The 20183-nt window shown below is 45.8% G+C and overlaps 1 protein-coding gene across 11 annotated transcripts in view; it reads right to left on the reverse strand.

Annotated features, from left to right (window-relative positions):
* The window catches only part of HMBOX1 (homeobox containing 1), a 490629-nt gene that overhangs the window by 392920 nt on the left and 77526 nt on the right, over positions 1-20183 (reverse strand). For all 11 annotated transcript variants that reach the window (XM_086928008.1, XM_086928002.1, XM_086928007.1 and 8 more), the window contains exon 2: positions 16849-17134. The gene's annotated coding sequence lies outside the window, so the exon portion shown is untranslated. The remainder of the gene's footprint in view (positions 1-16848; positions 17135-20183) is intronic.

Here is a 20183-nt window from a genome sequence, read left to right on the forward strand (position 1 = left end):
CCAGTGGCCGAGCCAGATATCATCAAGGCACAACATGTCATAAACTCTTCACTACATACAGACCCTGTTTTCCATACACACACACACCTGTCCATGATTCTTGTTTATGACCCGTTTTATGATGGGAGGGTGCTCGACCTTATTGGCATTTCATCGATATCTGATGGGAGTTCTGGATCTGGCGGGGTAATCCATCACCAACTGGACATCTGAAATATGTGCTGACCAGCATGACTTCGCTCTTTGTATTATTGTGGAAATATTTGTATTGCCATATCATAAACTTAAGAATTCTTGCCTGCAGCTGTTATTTATGTATATAAGGAGAAGTCTGGTTCTGTAAAAACAAACAGTCTCCTGAGAACTTACGGCCCGTGCTGTCGTACTTCTAGGACACATGTTACTTGGTTGCAGCCAATAAAACTCGATCTCTGACTTCAACTAGAAGACTCTGTGTTTCTGTAAGTCCAGAACAGGGAGAACCTAGAGGTCTTCGGGTGTGGTCCCCTGGCACCACCGGGTCTCTAAAAACCCGGCACCTCAGTTGGCGCCCAACTCGAGGCGATATCAAGCGGTGACGGTCCAAGCCAGATGTTCGTGAGGAGCTTTGTGTGAAAATTCCGGAGGACGGCCAGCCACTTCAGCGACCCCTGTATGTCGACGTGGTTCCGAAGGTCTTTGCTGCGAGGTTCCCCGCGTCCCGACGGCTACGAAGGACTGCTGCCCTGACTATCGCCCTGTTTTGGACCCAGTGATCCTTGGTAGAGCGAAACGATAGACGAGTCTTCTAGTGACGTCACCGATCTTCAATACTCAGTTAAGTATAAGTGGAGCGTCTCCCAGTTCTTAGTTTGGTTCTTAGTTTGGTTCTTAGTCTTGGTATCCCAGAGATACGGTTTGTATTGGTACTTGCAAGCACCAAAACCGAGGGATTCGTGTATTCACGAAAATATCGTAATGAGATAATCCCTTGAAGTTTGAAGCTAGACTAGTGAGCGAAGATGCCTGGTCTCAGCAGACTTGGAAACTTGTTTTGTCTTGGTTGTAGTAAGGACTCCCGATTAGAGGATTCGTGTCCGGTTCCTCCGATTGGAACTCCAACATATGAGTTATATATAAAGCACGGAGTAGGTCCTATCGCGTATAATGAGGTATGGATAAAATACACCCGCAAGGATGGTGTTTTAAAATGGCCCCAATATGGTAGTTTTGACTCAGAAATATTGGACAACCTCGAGGTCAAATTGTTCAAGAAGAAAGCCCGGCCGGCGATGTTTGACTCTTTTCGCTTATGGCGCAAAGAAGCCAAACAGAAAGAAATAAAATTAGCAAAGAAAAACAAAAGAGGTATGTCGATGGTACAAGCTGCCATCGCATACAGGGATAATGAGGAAGAGCACGTAAGTGAACAAATGCTCAGAAGCAAGAAACTAGCAATAGATAAATGCTACCCGATGTTACCACATGGGGGACAAGACTCAAAGGGTACATCCGAGAAAGATCCACTAATGTCCCATTTATTGACCTCACCACCCCCATATACATCAAGTGTTGTGGGACCCCCGAGACGTATTGTTATACCGCGCCCTGGCGCACGAAAAGCAGCTCTTGCACAAGCACCAGCTCCTCTTCAGCTGGTTCCTACTTCTCCGGCGCAGCCTTCTCAAGGGCCGCCGCTTTTGCTCCATACTCCATCTACTTCTACAACTTTGCCTACCGCTCCAACAATTAACTATGATACTACGTCTGCTACTGCCTCAACTTCCTCTGCTGTTGCTTCAATTTCCTCTTTACATCAGCCTGTCTTTTCTGGCGCATCTGCGTCGCCGCAAGCTTCTCCTTCTGTCAGACAGAGAGTGACAAGTACTGTCACTGGTATATTCTCGCCTTTCTTCGGGTCACCTAAAATGACCCCTAAAACAGAACGTAGACAGTTGCGTAGTCAACTACCCGACTACGAGGAGAGAGAAGTGCTGAACGAGTTAGCACGCAAATGGGTTACTGATACTGTAAGGTATGATGTTCAGTCTGTCATGAAAGTCTTCAGTCAGTGGGATTCGTCCACTCAGAGATATGTATTTGAGGAGATGTGCGTGTACCTCTGGGAAGATTTACGAGACAATGACCCAAAACGCAGAATGCAGGAACTAGCCCGCATGCGATTCAAATTTTACGAAGGCATGATTGTAGGTGCCGATGTTGAAAAAGCAATGGATCTGTTGTTATCTTATAGGAGTCAGGGAAACAGCTCTAGATCATTCAATGAGGATGAGGTGTCTGGTAGGAAAAAGGCGCGACAGTACCCCATGAGAGAGGTTCCTCCAGTATGGAGGGAAGGTGATGCGAATGCACAACCACCTGTTCCACCGCATTTCCAGCGAGTATGGGTACATGTCCCCTGGAAAAGATCCGAAGTTTTAGCACTCAAACAGACATTACCTGATCCACGTAAAAACCCAGCAGGATATTACAAGGAGTTGTCACAGACTGCCAGCTCATGTATAATGAATTTAGCAGATATAGACATGTTGTTTGGGAATGTTGTTCCGCATCCTTTATGGAGTAAAATTCGTCATGCGGATCACGATCAAGAACTAGGTGACTCATGGGCTAATATTACTGCTACTGATGCTAGACAAATTGGTGGTTCTAAACCCGAGCCCTTAATAGCAGACCTTCCAGGTAGGATCATCGCGTACATGAAAAAGTTAATGCCTGAATTACGTGTAAATTGGGACAAGCTATCTGCGTGCAAGCAGAAGAAAGATGAGAACGTGTCTGACTTTTTCACGAGATTTGAGGAGACTTTCACCGATCACAGTGGTCAGGACATGGCTACCGAGGGTGGCCAAAGATTGTTTGTAGACAAATTTGTACATAATCTGCTTCCTGAACTGTGCAATAAATTGAAAGATTCAGAGAGTGCTTGGGCTGTTTCCACGTCAGCGCAGATTTTAGCCACAGCCCAGTACTACGAAAATAGGCGCAAAGACGAGCTAGATAAGACAGAGAAAAAGACTAAAGAACTAAAGACTAAAGTTCTTCTCCAGCAAGCGTATCCGCCTCGCACTCCTAGTCAGCCCAATTATCAGCAACCGCAGCAGTATTCGAGAAACGCGCAAGGGAACGAGTTTTCCCACCAGCGTTCTCCGTATGGCCCGAATCAATGTGCATATTGCAAAGAAGAGGGTCATTTCAAAAGTAATTGCCAAGCTCTTGCACGACGTTTAAACAGTGTCTCCGGCGCAAGAGGTAGGTGTGTTCAACAGGCTCCTAGAGGTAGGGGCCGTGGAAATTTCTCCCAGAACACCACTTCTTTTCCGCCTCAGAATTCTATGAATAGCTTTGACCAACAGAATAATGCGTCTTCCAGGTCAGCTCAGTACTATGCAGATGACTATTACGCAGAAAACGAGAATGAGGGTAATAGTTGCTAGGACAGCCATGGACAAATAGAGGGAGTTGTTTCAGTTCCAGTAGATCAGAATGGACCTTATGTCGAGGTGATTACATCCGGAGTGTCGGAACCATTTCTGCTGGATACTGGTGCTACAAAAAGTTCGATTATGCACTCAAAACTTCCTGGCGCACCTTTGTCTGGCGAAATGAATGTTTCAGTAGGTTTTTCTGGCGCCCCTGTTAGGAACCCGATCTCCAATCCCATGCCCCTTTCTGTTGGCCCATGCGAATTAGAAGAACCCCTCATTCTTACAACAGGTTGTGGCGAAAATTTGTTAGGTTTGGATTTACTGAAGAGATTATATGCGACCTTGTACTGTTCTCCTTCGGGAGTACAACTTACGCTTGGTAAGAGAGTGATTTCCCCGATGTATTTGTCAAAGGAAAGAATTCCGACTGAGTTGTCATCTCTTCCAGATGTACTTTGGGGCGAATGGTTCTAATGATGTGGGTCATTTGGAAATAGCACCGTATGTCATAACATTGAAAGCTAATGTCAGGTTACCACGTATTCCCTAATATAGAATATCAAACGAATGTGAAAAGGCTTTGTTAGCGATCGTCTACGATCTGATTGCGAAAGATGTCCTCGAAGAGACTACAGGCAACATTTGTAACAGTCCTGTTTTGCCTGTCTTAAAGCGTACGGATCCTTCACAGCCCCCTGTGTACCGTTTTGTGATTGATCTCAGGGAAGTGAATAAGATCGCTGTACCGCAGTTTCCAGTCGTTCCCGACATTACTGCCTTATTGACAATGGTTCCAGCTTCAGCCAATTGGTTTTCGGTGATTGACCTGAAGAACGCTTTCTTCAGCATCCCGATTGCCGAGGAGAGCAGAGATATCTTCGGCTTCAATCTAGGAGGACGAAGCTTCCGCTTTAAACGCGCTCCTCAGGGCTACTGTGAGAGCCCATCAATATTCAGTCAGGCTCTGAAAACACAACTAGATACGATTGTTCTACCTAGTGGCGCGACTCTGATCCAGTATGTAGACGATCTACTGATCGCTGCAGATACTGAAGAAATTTGCAAGCAAGCCACATTGTCATTGTTGCATCATTTATGTGACATGAAGCACAAAGTCTCGCTTTCCAAACTACAATTTTGCCGACAAGAAGTAACCTACTTAGGTCACATCTTATCGAAGGAGTGAAGGAGACTGACCCCAGAAAGAATACAGGCAATTGCAGAATTGAGTATCCCAAGGACACAAAGAGAAGTGCGTGCCTTCTTGGGCATTACATCGTACTGTAGACAATGGATACCGAACTTCTCACTGTTGGCCAAACCTTTGCTGGCATTAATGCGTAAAGACACACCCAATCCTTTGCCTTGGTCTGAAGATTGTCAGGCGAGTTTCCATGAGTTGCGTGAGGCATTATGTTCGGCTCCTGTGTTCGGCAACCCCGACTACAGCAAGCCGTTTACATTATACGTCCATGAGAGGAAGGTTGCGCATTATCAGTCTTGACGCAGCACTTTGGGGACAAACAACGCCCATGTGCATATTTCTCCGCGACTCTAGATCCCGTAGCTAAGGCATTACCGAGTTGCTTGAGGGCCACTGCCGCAGCGGCTGTCTGTATTCGACAGTCCGCTGGGTTAGTCATGAATAATACCCTGACCGTTATGGTCCCACATGCAGTAGATGTTTTACTAAACAGAACGAAGACACAACATCTGACTAGTGCTCAACTGTCCAGCTATGAATTGACCCTGCTAGCGAGTCACATTCACATAAAAAGGTGTGATACACTCAACCCCGCTACGTTATTACCTATTCCAGCAAAGACAGATGAGGTCGATAAACATGATTGCTGTTTTAGGACAGAGGAAGAGACAAAAGGGAGAGTAGACTTACAGGACACTCCTCTCTCTGAATGTAATGATAATTTATGGGTTGATGGTTCATGTTTCAAGTTGCCGAATGGTGATACGACTGCAGCATATGCCGTGACGACATTACACACGATTGTAGAGACAGCTCGCATCCCCCAGAATTCTGCACAAGCAGCAGAGTTAGTCGCACTCACAAGAGCATGTGTGTTGGCAAAAGGAAAACGAGTGAACGTGTACACTGATAGTCAGTACGCCTTTGGCGTAGCCCACAGTTTTGGAAGATTGTGGCGTGAACGTGGGTTCCTGACGTCGCATGGTGCAAAGATTCAACACGGCCAGCTAGTACACGACCTTCTCGAGTCGCTGACCTTGCCCCTACAGGTTGCGATCGTGAAGTGCAGCGCGCATAGAAAGATCCGAGATGATGTTGGTCGAGGGAATGCATTTGCCGATGAGGTCCGCGAAAGAGACTGCAAGGAACACAATGAGTCGGATGTATGTTGTAGGTCCTGCTAGATGGACCCCTGATGTGGGTATGTGTGAGGACACCATCCAAAGCGTAAAGTCCATACAAGCTGATGCTACCGAGAAAGAGGTGAATGAATGGAGAGAAAGCAAGGGTAGGTTAGACGCAAATGGTTGTTGGGTCGAACTGTCAGAACATCAGCGATGGTTGTTACCGAACGCTTATGTGCTCGCAGTGGTAACGATGGCCCATGGAATGGCACACGTCAGTGTGAAAGGAATATGTAAGCTGTTGGCCCCAGTATGGCAGAATAGTGGTATCCCAAAATGTGCAGAGAATCTGGTCAGAAATTGTATGGTGTGTTTGAAGCACAATCCCGGTAGAGGAACCACCAACCCCAGCTGGTCATTTTGCACCTTCAACGTATCCGTTTGAGGTCTTGCAACTCGACTTCATTCACATGGAGAGGTGCAATAACCTGAAATATGTCCTTGTTGTCGTTTGCGCTTTCTCCAGGTGGGTAGAAGCGTACCCCCTTAAGAACAACACTGCATTGTCAACTGCCAAAGCCCTTGTCAAAGAATTCTTCCCTAGATTTGGCATGCCTAGAATTGTCTGGAGTGATAATGGAAGTGAATTTGTGGGACGAGTAATGAAGAGAGTGTGTGAGTGTCTAGGCATCCGCCAGAAGTTCCATGCTGCAAACCACCCCCAATCGGCAGGCCTGGTAGAGTGCTATAATGGCACGTTAAAATTGAAACTGGCCCAAATCCAAGCCTGCACAGGTCTCAAGTGGCCAGACGCCCTGCCTTTAGCACTCCTGTCTACCAGGATGATTGTCCATTCTAGACTGGGACTTAGCCCACACAAGATCGTGTTCGGGCGCCCAGCAAATTTATGGGGAGTACCGAGGCCAAGAAAGCTCAGTGAGATCGAGTACCCTGCACTGTTTGACTATTTGCACAAATTGACAACTAAACTACATGCTTTACATCAACAGGTCCACAGCTCCTCTCCACCGGCATCTGATGATCCAGGCCATGCTATCGAACCTGGCTCCTGGATCCTGATTCGCAACTTCAGACGAGCAAAGAACGAGGAGCCTCGCTGGACCGGACCTTTCCAGGTTTTGCTGTCGACCCGCTCTGCAGTACGTGTCCACGGAAAGAAACATTGGGTGCACAGCGCCCATTGCAAAAGGGTCCCGTTGCCCCTTCCATACGACCGATGGGTCCAGCAAGGAGTCGCTGACTCCGAGACTGAGTTTATACCACGTTTTGTCCCCTTCAGTGATGCACGACTAAAAGGAACTGGTACCGACAAAGAGAGCGATTGTATTTTGCAAGAATCTGTGCCACTGTTGCTGCAGTTGGACACTACAGAACCTGAAACACTGTTTGAAGATCACACCGTGCCTGGAAAAGAACGATATAATCTGAGGCCAAGACCAAGGAACTGACATACCCGAATTAGTGCGATCTTCCCTTTTCCCCTGAACTATTTTTGATTTCGCAGCTCTCTCGCCCAGGGAACTAGCTCATTTTTGATTTTCGAACCGCCATCCGGTTCTGCTGCTAAGGCCGCGGTTGAAGTCTGAGGAGTGCAGCCGGGGACGCCTAGGTCAACGGTTCTGGTCAGTCTGAGGGAATTACCCCGGACTGGTCAGAGCGCACATCTTGGCAGAAGCAACCTCCCACTGCGGGCAGCAACCAGAGGACGGAGTTTCCGAGGGTAGAGAGACCTGCTAGACGCATGAACTTTGAAAAGAAAATATGTATTGTAATGGCAAGAAGACGAACTCTGGTATTAAGCATCTCAATGTTGTGTAGTATAATAATGTTTTTAACTGGCTATGCTCTGTCCATCTTTCGAGTTCCATTCATACACGGCACCCAGCTCACACCTCCTCCTACCGTTCCCACACACTCCTTTCACCCTTTACCTGAACACGAGTCTGCCAGAAGACTAGAATTCGTAAACTCATTTGTCCAACTCCTCCACCAGCACCAATCTGTGATGAACACAACAAACTGTTGGATATGCGGACTCATGCCACACACTACGGATAGGGGCATCCCTTACTTTGTCCTGCCATTTAGTTACTTCAGTTCTCTGTGGGCTTTCCAGACCATGTTCCTGTTTTCCCTTGAACCATACGTTCGAGGGGAGAACTCAAACAATAAGGCACTAGTGGCAGGAATCCGAAATATGAGTAGAGATATCGACACAGTTAGAGCCACTCCCAAAGATGAGTTTACACCATACAGTAGATGGAACATCACCAAGTATGGGATTTCCCTAAGTGAGAACCAGAAATCGAAGAAATCCTCCCCAGTCTGGGTAGTACCCCACCGTGGTCACTTATGTCTGCAAGGTATTGGCAGGGATCCCAAAGCACAGTTGGGGAAGAGCATATGCACGGAAACATATGTGTTTGCCTCCCGAACTTCCCCTCCATTATTGGCGGCTAAAGGCACCTATTTTGTCTGCCATGACAAAGCATACACATGGTTGCCCTCTGACTTCTCGGGCACATGTTTTATCTCGTTTCTGCTGCCACCCACCTACACGGCCGGGGCAGATTACCATCGGACAAGGACAGTTAGGGGTGTCGTGAGTCAAGACGACACTGCGGGTCAAGAATTTGGAGACTTCGCAAAGGGTTTTCTGCCATTTTGGGGGCCTATGGTGAACAGCAGGAACATTCGACAATTGACGAGAATAGTTGAGTCCGCCGTGACTGAAACGGCCGGTGCCCTTAGCAACTTGACAGCTGAGCTTCAGTCGGATCGACTTATGACCCTTCAAAACCGGGTTGCCCTGGATGTCATACTTGCAGACCGTGGTGGTGTATGTAGAGTGATCCAATCTAGTTGCTGCATTTTCATACCCGATAATGCTCCAACAGTGTACCAGGCCATCTCCAAGTTACACCAAATCTCTGATTCTCTTCACATAGAAAAAGGGGATTGGTCTCTGCTAGGGTGGTTCTGGGAACTGATCTCTGCCTGGGGATGGAAAACTCTGATCTTCATTGGGATGATCTTAGCCGTTCTGTTTATGTTCTGCCTGTTTGTGCAGTGCGCTCCGGCAATATGTGGCCTCTGCGCCACTTCATGTGTAAGGAAGCCTGTGTCAAGGGACGAACTGAGCAACAGAATGATGCTACAGCAGCATCTCCGTGAATTCATCAATACAGATCTGGATTCAGATTAGAGTTATTGCCTAATATGAGGGCAAAAGGAGGGGCTGTGGTACTGCAATTCTGGACCCTGCCGTTTCACCAGCCTCGAGGTCCAACACTCGTGTTATAAAATACCGTCGTACCATGACGAATTTGGTATCTACGAACCGGTAATGATTAGGACATCATCCCTATGCATTTACGTCATGATTAAATGATGCTAACACCCTCAAAACTTGATTTCCGCCTCTAACGCCGCAGACTCCATTTTGTAAACGGCATCCATCTTATGACTTGCCCTCATATAGTCAATTGATCAAAACAGAGTTTGATCTGAAAGGACACGTCCACCGTAGCTGACTTCCCCATGACCTGGCCGAGCTGACTCCACTGCCTCCAGCCAAGCCTGTTTGGGCAGCTCCTCGCCCAGTGGCCGAGCCAGATATCATCAAGGCACAACATGTCATAAACCCTTCACTACATACAGACCCTGTTTTCCATACACACACACACCTGTCCATGATTCTTGTTTATGACCCGTTTTATGATGGGAGGGTGCTCGACCTTATTGGCATTTCATCGATATCTGATGGGAGTTCTGGATCTGGCGGGGTAATCCATCACCAACTGGACATCTGAAATATGTGCTGACCAGCATGACTTCGCTCTTTGTATTATTGTGGAAATATTTGTATTGCCAGATCATAAACTTAAGAATTCTTGCCTGCAGCTGTTATTTATGTATATAAGGAGAAGTCTGGTTCTGTAAAAACGAACCGTCTCCTGAGAACTTACGGTCCGTGCTGTTGTACTTCTAGGACACATGTTACTTGGTTGCAGCCAATAAAACTCGATCTCTGACTTCAACTAGAAGACTCTGTGTTTCTGTAAGTCCAGAACAGGGAGAACCTAGAGGTCTTCGGGTGTGGTCCCCTGGCACCACCGGGTCTCTAAAAACCCGGCACCTCACGGAGAAGGCTAGAAGGTTAACAGATTACCCTATGTGAAAGGCAGATGCTATCGTGGGTAAAAAGGATTTGCAGGTATGAAAAACCTACTTTTCTGGGTAGAAGACCATAAGAAGGGCTTGAAGTTTTCCAACCCTTAGGGCAGACGTTATTGCTACTAAGAGTACTATCTTCAGAGTCAGAAGTTGAACCGGCGACTGTGCATCAGCTCTAATGTGGACACCATCAACAAAGTCAACTCAAGATTTAAATCCCTCTAAGGAACACTGAACGGAGTGTGAGGATACAAATGAAATAAACCTTCGAGAAACCGCACCAATAATGGCAAACTAAACAGGAAAGGAGGTCAGGACGACACATGAAGGTGGGACAGGACACGCTAAAAGCATTTGACTGTAGCCACAACCAGTTCCTGCTGTGAAAGGGAGAACATGAACCATAGGATGTCGGAAAGGCAGGCTTTATATGGGTCTAGCCTTTTTCTCTCATATCTCTGAACATATTTTTCCAGCAACCCACAAACATGGATTTTTGTAGTGCTTTCCTTGGTGCCAATATGACTTCTGAAACCTCACCAAAAAAAGCAAATGGATTCCAACCGCACCTATGTTTCTATGTAACTCGTGGAGTCTAGGGTGCAGAACTGGACAATCCTGCTCCAGGAGCAGGTCTACCTAGTGTAGGTCAGAGGAGATGTCCAAATGCTCAGTGCCAACACATTGAAATACCAGATCATTCTTGCCCAATCTGTGGCGATTTGCGGTTATCGATAATCGCGCACCTTCAAGAAGACTTTTGACAAAAGCATAATTGGTGGAACCGCATTTAGAAGACCCCGAGACCATCTGAAACAGAAGGTATTCAGAGTGAAGTATAGGGTACTAAATTGAGGATACCATTGTCTTGGGACGTAGTGAAGAAAGCCATGCTCAAGTACTACAATCTGAACAAAATCACCGTAGTTACTTTAGAATGTAGTTCCCACTCATGGTCTTGTGAGCAGTCTGCAAGTTGAGCTACTACGGGTATAATTCCCTTTCACTTCACCCACTGCCACAGGCATATCACATTCCAACACACATTCCAATACACAGTCCACAACACTACAACATTCTATCTGTTAATAAAATAGACCATTTAATTGCTTGATAGAATCTAAATGGTATCTCCAATGACAGAAGGAGAAAAAGGCATTCGCAGTGAAGCAGACTGCGTGCAGTTCTAGCACATTTATGTGTAGATGCTGCTCTGAAGGATATTAAAGGCTTTGTGACATTGTGTTGCTCAGGTGAGCACCCCAGTCCAGTGAGCGGGTAACTACAATAAACTGCACCTGTGGAGGGTTGAAGGGGATGATACACCACAAGGCTCCATCCACACGTGTAGATCAGGATGAGCTGATTGGTGAGCTTGCAATGGAGTATGAGAGGCTACCTTGATGATGGAGACATTGCCAACACAGGTATCACAGTGGGCCCTCATCTAGCATGTGGTACCAACAGAATGAATGAGGCTTAGCAGATATTAGACATGCAGAACCGGGAGCTTTGTCTGATTCAGAAAACTTAGAATCATCTCTTGAATATCTGTGATGATCTGAGGATAGGTTTTCATGCTTGCTGTGCCCAGCACTGCTTTAATGAAGGTTAACTTCTGTTTTGCAGCAAGAGAAGATTTATGGGTCTTAATAGCATTGCCAGTCATTGAGGAGCGTCATTGTGCACTGAAAGTCTTCCTTGACCAGCACCAAGGGCTCAGCTTTCACTGGCCTGTCAGTCAAGTATGGAAATGCATGGCCTCCTGACCATCTCACTGCAGCTGCTACAACTGCCAGCCTTTTCATGAAGATGTGCAGTGCAGTCATAATTTTAAAGGCAAGGGCGTGACCTGGGAAGACACAGTGACCCTCAGGTGATGTCTGAGAGTAAGAAGGATTGGAAAATGAAAGCAACCACCCTGGAGAACCAAGGATGCCAACCAATAACGGACATTCTGTGCAAACAAGACTTGGCTTATGGGCAACACCTTGAACGTGTCCTGCTGAATTAAAAAGATTTGAAGGCAAAGATCTATTTAATAGGTCTCTGACCTCCATTTTTCTTGGTCTGCAAGGAGTACATTGAATATAATACATGGCCCTTTCTTCATCAGGCACCACTCTATGGCTCCTTTGTTCAGCAGGATAATGACTTATGCCTTCAAAATTGAGGAACTTTGGACAAGTGTTAATTAGTCAAATGTTAATAGCTTAGGTGCTTGACATGTTTCTGGGACATTGACACAGATGTTCTGTTAAAATGAATATGTAATTGAGGTGTGTGCCAGGAAGCATGACCTTGTGGAAGGAAGATTATCTGACAGAACGAACAGGAGGGATAGGGCATAGGTCTTGTGAATTGACTGGATAACCCATCAATTTGAAATGATCATCTCCCAAATGGTAACAAACAGACTTCAGACAGAAGATAGGGTTTAAGGGGGGAGGAGTCACAGAGGTTTTCTATTCTGTTGCTGGAACGGTGTCACTGGGGAGGCTAGGCCAGTAAGTGAGCCGCAATTCTAATCTTCTGGAAGCATTCCAGGGAGAGGTCTGCCTTCTAAGAGTAATTGCAGAGGCTATGAGGGTTGCTTAGACATCTTCTGAGAAGCCAGTGGAACGCACCCAAGAGTGGCACTGCAGCCTCATATTCATGACCATGGATCAAGCCAAGGTGTCCATAGACTCCAGGTTGCAATTCGAGATCTGTGGGGGGGATGGGGTGGGACATTCACATCTTTATTTGACCAAGTCAGTCAATGTTTTTTTATGTGATCTAGTAGGTTGATCACTGTGCGTTTAGTTAGTTCCAACAGAGTATAGACATAGCAGGCCATGAGGCAGGTGCCGTTAGCTGTGCGATGTGCAAGAAGCAAAGACTTTACTTTTCACAGAGTAAACTTTTTTTTTTACTCCCTATCAGGATGTGCTGTGTGGAAATCTTTCAAACTTTACTTCAAGGAAGTATGTTGGCCCCCAGACTTTCTGGTGAAGTGAGACGACAGAGTGTGGAGCACCTGAAACAGCCTTATAGCTTCTAGCAATCGGTGTGCAGAGTGATGGGCTGAAAAAAGGTTTCTCCCATGCAGCAAAGAGTCTTATTGTATGGGAGCAATGGTTCGAACACTGAGGAGGAGGATTTAAGACCTCGGTCGAAACGTTAGACTCTGGCTTCACAGGGGGCACGGTAAATTCTAAGGCATTATATGCTGGTTTCATTACAGTGGTCAATGAAGGAACGTTTCCCTGAAGGATGGGCAGAGGGTCAAGGGATGTTCCCTTCTGGTGAATGATCTAGGTAACATATTTACTAAGTCAAAATATAAGCCAATTTCAGTGTTATAGAGGGAAAGGAGGTCATCAGCCTCCAAATCATCAATGCGGTCATAATTCTTACCCGGCATACCACAAGGGCCTTGGCGTTGGAGCCAAACAGCTGTTCCACCTCAGCAAATACTTGAGCGATAGGAAGGTGTTCTTCCAAGGGTTAATTACTGAAGCACGCCTTAAGTTTACTTTAATCACACAGATAATCTCTGCCTACTATTTAAGCGTTTGAGAATGGTGATGTCACCAAAGAAGGCATCAACAAAAGGGAGATGGTGCATTAGCAAACTTCAACTTCATCTTAGCAACTGGACCACAGCATTGTTGGTGCAGTGTCGGGAAGCTTCTTGGTCAGAGCTGCTGAAGTTGGCATGCCTACAGGATCATTGTCACCCTTGAGTGGTGGCCCAGAAGATATTGGAGCCCAAACACTTTGACCTGCGGGGGCTTGGCAATGGACCTAGGAACTCAGGTCTCACACTATTTAATATCAGGCTCTTGTCCAAAAACTAGGAAGAGTCTGGTATCGGGGCTCAGCATCGACACTACAAATGGTCCTGGGAGTGTTCTTCAAAGAAGAAGAGTTTTCCTTCCGGTGGCACTTTTTGTTGCAAGATATTTTGAGTGATAGTGCCCAAGGTGATGGTGAATGCTTTGGCGTATCCCGGAAGGACTTCACCAGAAACATCTTAGTCTTCTGCTCTCTGATGTATTTCATGTGCATTGATGCACAGATGATGTAGGCCAAAGCATCATGTTCAGAGCCTAACCACCGTATACATATGTCATCTGGGTCTAACAAAGACACCTTCATGCAGTATCTGTAACAGGTTTTACATCAACACATTTTTGGAGGGGACAAATGGTCTATGCGCTGTCAATAGGCATAGGTTTTGCACTCTTTTGCTACATAATCAACCACCTTCAGTCAATTAACTGCAACAATGTATTAATCTCAAACTTGGCTAACAGGAGCAACTGGAATTCTTCATATACTCTTTTTTAGAGGTATTTGGTGGGAGGAGGGTATTATTTTTTGCATAGCAGACGAGTGGAGCCAGGCAGTATTAGCCATTACTCTCCCAGCACTATATTATGCTCCATTTTCACACATTGCAGGTGGCAATGGCAACAAAGCCTCCACTTATGTCTAGCCTTCTTCGCTTCAAAGAACCGAGGAATGGATGAAATCCCTTATGAGAGAGATGTAAAGTCTTTGCAAGCTCCAATATTCCTTAGCTTCTTTACTGTTCCCTAAGTCAAATACATTTTAATATACCAAACCAGTTATGAGTCTTTTACAATGGGTACCCAACAGGAATAACAAACGCAAGAGTCTGTCTGCCAGGGAATAAGCCACTACAGTCACCTGCAGTTGTAAGATCGAACTAGAATTCAGGTAAAAAGGAGTAAAGTACCTTTAGGAAAATGTGTGTAAACCTACGAAGTAGAACACCACTCCCAGTACATGACCCTGCCATTTTAATGAATGCACTAGAAAAGTGGGAAGATGCCATTTCTAAATATTATGTTGGCTCTAGCCAAAAAAGGGGCATGGCTTCAAAAGAAGTAAACATGCCTCAAAGAGGATCCCTTTATATGTGCGTTCTATGGGTATCATTATCACAATTTATGCCTTTGATGAGGATTCATGCAACCTGTTTTTAACGTACCAATATGCCGCCTTGTAGCCAATCCTAAGCTCTACAAGAGACAGTAAGTAAAGAACTGCATAATCAAGAGAATACAGGCCTCTACAATAAACAGAGCCTGCATCAAGGGTACAAAGAGAGTCGTAAGATAAATGCCTTCCACACAGTGAGCATGCTCTGAAGTATTCCAGGTTTTGTATAGACATCTGAAAAAGACCACAAAACATTTCTAGTCTATTTCAATGCCTCACTCAAACTGTCTTTCCTCTGCTGTAGTACACACTTGCTGTCTACATATAAATGTCGGCTTTCTTCCTCACTATATGTCACCTACTTTCCTACACTAAATATTTTGTATCTGTGCATTCTACTCCATGAAAACAAAAGCCCTTTCTCAAGCAGAGTGACGCAACTAGAATACTCAGCAAGGCTTCCAGAAGATCCCAAGGAAGGCACACTCATTCCACTATTTTACATTCCGTAGCAAGACGGCTGATCAATGAGGGTGAATCCCAATCCCTTATAGCAACCTGGGGTACCAGTCATCAGGTTACCAGCAACCTATCATACCAGTTTATAGGATGAAAAGCACCCAGTCCAAGGCCTACTTAATGTGGGGAAACAGTAGACCATCCCAGCAGATTTTTCGAACGAAGTTACCAGGGTAGCAAATCGTATTAAGATACTGATGATGAGGATATGTTTTTGTGTTTTACTTTTATTTTTTTCAAACTTGTCTGCCACACTACGAAAGATTTATCACACAAACTTTCTGTTTTCCCTCTTTCAGTAACTGCTGTATGCAAGACACAACATCATCCCCAGGCCCATGGTGATAGCAGGCACACATATTCTCCCAAGTCCCTGCCATCGGCAGCCAGAGAAATAGGTACTGGCAAAGCCAAAAGTGATGATGATTGTACTCAAGTATTGACCAAAGCAATAAAATAATTTATCCTGCAGTACAAATTAATGTAAAAAGAAAAAAGATTGCTGTTGTGTATCAATGTACAAATGAGCCAAAGAAAGTAATATGTGATGACAGAGCGTGCGGCAAAAATGTGTTTCAGTCGAGGTAGAAGGAGAGACCTATTAGAAAATAGAAGGTGTGAATAAAATACTCTTGTGGGCAAATCGAAGATGGGATAGACAATGTCTCAAGCCGAATGCCTGAAGGTTACTATGCCCAAGACGGCAGCAGGTGAAAAAGACTGCACCAAAGCATCTTCCAGTATGTATTAAATACAAAATGTTTGCCATGAATGGAGCATACCTAAGAAATCTTTAACAGTTCCCAACCCCTGCTTCGCAATCATTCTTTTTGGGCAGAAAGTCTCAGAACCTCTGCCATCCCACGAGAGCCATCTGTCAGATGGCCTGAAGGCAGGCCAAGTAGTCATTGTACTCCCCAGTAGGGAAGAGTGAGGTCACACTAACTGACTGGTGGACTTCTTGAGGGGGTTTCCAGGAAGCCACCATGGTGAGCCCTCGATAGGTGAGCTACAAAATAGAAAATATACAGCATCTAGGCCACAGGCCCAATAACACAAGCCACCATTCAGAACACAGTCAGAAGGCATGTCACTATTTACATGACTAGAAGCACACCAAAAACTATAATTTAGACTGCAATGTAGGCCTAAACACTAGCCTGTATGTCTTATTTACAATTCTAGAGCTTTTGCAATCGAAATGTTAAAAACATAAATGTTTAAACAAAGAGCGATTGAACATCCAGAGCCAAAACAGCCATCATGCACCACATCAACCTACATATTCTTAGCCTTGTCAAACTGCACAACCAAAGACGGCTGAACACAGAAGATGCAGAAATCAGCTAAAACAAGTAAAAGCTGAAAGAGATGGAAACGGAAAGAAAATACTCTCAATTGAAGAGACTGAAAATGTACTCACCTGCAGCACTACAGCAGCTGGACGAATCTGCAGCAGGTGTTGCAGGCAGAAAAGGCTTTTGGTGACATCGTTTGTAGAGGTTTATTAAGTTGGTAGTATCTGGATTATCACAACCTCGTCATTTTTACTGTTTGATGGAAATATGCCATCTGTCGTATTCGCTTCAAAGGTTAGACTTCACCATTCGTCAGAAGAGTAAGATTTAGACTGATCTTTCGAATTAGGGCATCTATGTAAGATGAATCACCTCTCAGCCAAGCCAAAATAGTGCATCTGAAATGGAGTCCTGTAAAAACAAAAATATTATTTGCAGTTTCACAACTAATTATTCATCTCCCCACCACCTAGGACGTTAGAGCAAATGTGATTTAACTTACAATAAATGTTCTTTTCTATCATGTTTATTTAAATGCTTGGTACACCATTAAAGTCAAACATTATCACACTGTATATGCTTGCTTTTCATTTCCATACAGAGCACCGTCAGAATTCCACAAGGAAAAACACGCCACCCCCAAACTAAACAACCAACCCTCTCCACTGTCAGTTATGCCCCCATCTCTAATCCAAGAATTGTGGGCAGTCAAGTTCTCTTAAAATCCTATTCAAGGATGGCCATTGCTGGCTTCTAGGATGTCCTAAATAATGTGTGCTCTAACTTCCCCATTGCCAATAACCATGGCAGGTTTTGCAATGACATCACTGAAAGGATTATCCTGAAGCTCCAATGCACCAGAGTAGCTTGTTCAGTCGCTATCAACATATGGCACATCATTGAGGGGCTGAGTATGGTCTGCCAGCTATGGCGATGGATGTGAAGCTCCACTCGGAGAGTGAGGCCTGTGTCGGAGATCTGAATGAGACTGGTCCCTGGGTAGCATCCTCGCACTGGATGGACATCGCACAGCTGTGATTTCAAGCGGATTGCAGCATTCAAATAGTTTAATAACATCAATTTGTGAAGTTTGCAGCTGTTTTTGAAGATGTAACTTGTTGCTGTTTTCCAGAAGACATCGTGGCCACTGTAAACTCGGCCTTGATTTGGACTGAGGGATGCTGTCCAGGACGGTGTGAGCCAGGACGTGCATGGAGCACACCACAACCCCTTTCTGAGAGGTGTTGTCGGACTTGGGTGATGCAACAGAGTGGTGCAGTTGCATGCAAGGCCGGGCTGGGAACCCAAAGCAACCCTGGCAATTTACTCAGACCAGCCCCGGGGGAAGCACTGCCTACTCTTCGAGGCTGGAAATGCTTGCTTGCTGCTTTTGTTAAAAGGGGCAGATATTGCAGCACTGCTGCAAAACCGTCCCCTAGCCTCCTGGAGAAACACCTGATGCCCACTATGGCCAGTCCGGCCCTGGTTGCATGGTTTGCGCGGGAAGACAGCAGCGCAAAGGAACCCGAAGTGGGTAGCATGGAGGATTGCAGGAGGCCAGTATCGGCCCTAGAGGCGCCAGGGTAGGCCTAGGCATGGCATTTGTGGGAGGGGCTTGGGGTAGGAATGGGTGTGGATCTCCACTCCTCCACCAGGTTTCTGGGTCAATAAATTGGCAGAAAAAAGCCTTGTGAATCATTAGCTGCCCGCGATCTGGGGGTGGCCCGGTTGCAGGCTTGGAGAGTTGCGTTGCGGCTTGACATGAGTGGAAGGTCTCTGGGTCGCACCGGTAAAGATCTAGTATCACCTATTAAGCAGCAGTCTGTGCTCTCAGTGGTGGCAGTCCTAGGTCAGTTGCAGCATGTTCCTTTTTGCACTCGGATACATTGTGCACTGGCCAAAGATTTTTGGTAAATGGAGTCAACTGTGGTTGGGTAATCTCGGCTGGTGAACTAACTGGCCTTAAAAGGCACGAGTTTCTGTACACGAGAGGGTGGGGTTATATGACCAGAACCACTGAGGAGAAGCTCATCTTGGCTGCATGTCTGGAACTTCTTTAACAGTTTACTGTCTGCACCGTAGCCCTGCCTGAGTGCCTCAATGTAGATTCCTTCATGTCTTCGATGGGCAAAATGGGTTGTAACAGAGCAACTAGAATGGGAAATAAAAGCCACTGTTATAATGACATGAGCAGTCAAGAACAGAGAGATGATGAAGGTTGAAAGCCAACGGATAAGCTCAATCATATTATGTCTGCTATAAAAGAACCTAAAGAAGTGTGAGAACAAAAGATCTATGCAGTGGCCGTGGACTGATCAGGTAAATAAATCTGAGAAAGTAACCAGCAATGAAAGATGTCTTGCAGAGCTGCAGCCTGCTGTGCAAAGCCTTCAGATTCTGCAATCCAGAATGAAGATCCTAAAATAGCAAGCGAAGATGGTGAAGGGCATTCACTTTAAAAGAATGCCTGAAAATACAGAAAGCCTAGACATGAGGTCGTTTCTTGAATTCGGACTCAAAGACAAAGTGGCACCTATGGGTTTGTTTTTGTTATTGGTATCCACAGCCCACCGTGCTCCTGGTGGTCACCCTCGACCTGTAGTAGCAAGGTTATTGAATTACAACGATAGAGATGTCCTTCTTAGTCATGCCAGAGAGGTTGGGCCCATTTTGTTGGGCAATCGCAAGGTGTTTCTATGTCCTTACTACACTGCCTTGGTCCAGTCTATAGGGCATTCCTCTAGGAAAGTTAGAAATTATTTACATCAACTTGAGATATCACATCAGCTCCTTTTTCCTGCTGCATTGAGGATTATTACTACATTGAGGATCTTTGCCAATGGCAAAATACCTTTTGTCTATGAATTGTTAACTGTATGCTGTGGTGACTCTGAAGACCTCCGAGGAGATAGCTGCTTAATACAATGCAAAAGGGCCACAACACAGGCATTACAGAAATCAGCTATTGGGAACTGTGAATGTTGAATTTGTTACATCATTAATATGTGATTAATGTGGATTGGTTTGGAGTCTGCTAGGCTAGTGGTATCGGACTTAGGGGATTCCACATGAAGCCACTATCATTATTAACACTGCGTTAGGAGCGCCGCTCCCCTGATCTCTCCCCATAATCAATCAATCAATCAATGAAATTTATAGAGCGCGCTACATACCCGTAGGGTCTCAAGGCGCTGGGGGGGGGGGGGGGGGGGGGGGGGGGGGTGCCGCTACTGCTCGAACAGCCAGGTCTTCAGCTTCTTCCTGAAGGAGAGGTGGTCTTGGGTCAGGCGCAGGTCGGTCGGGAGGGAGTTCCAGGTCTTGGCGGCCAGGTGGGAGAAGGACCTTCCTCCTGTAGTCGCTCTTCGGATGCGGGTGACGGCGGCGAGGGCGTGGTTGGCTGATCGGAGGTGGCGTTTGGGAGCGTAGAAGTTGATCCGGCTGTTGAGGTAGCGCGGGCCTT

The sequence above is a fragment of the Lissotriton vulgaris genome, chromosome 6 (assembly GCF_964263255.1).
Source record: "Lissotriton vulgaris chromosome 6, aLisVul1.2, whole genome shotgun sequence".
NCBI classification, from domain to species: domain Eukaryota; kingdom Metazoa; phylum Chordata; class Amphibia; order Caudata; family Salamandridae; genus Lissotriton; species Lissotriton vulgaris.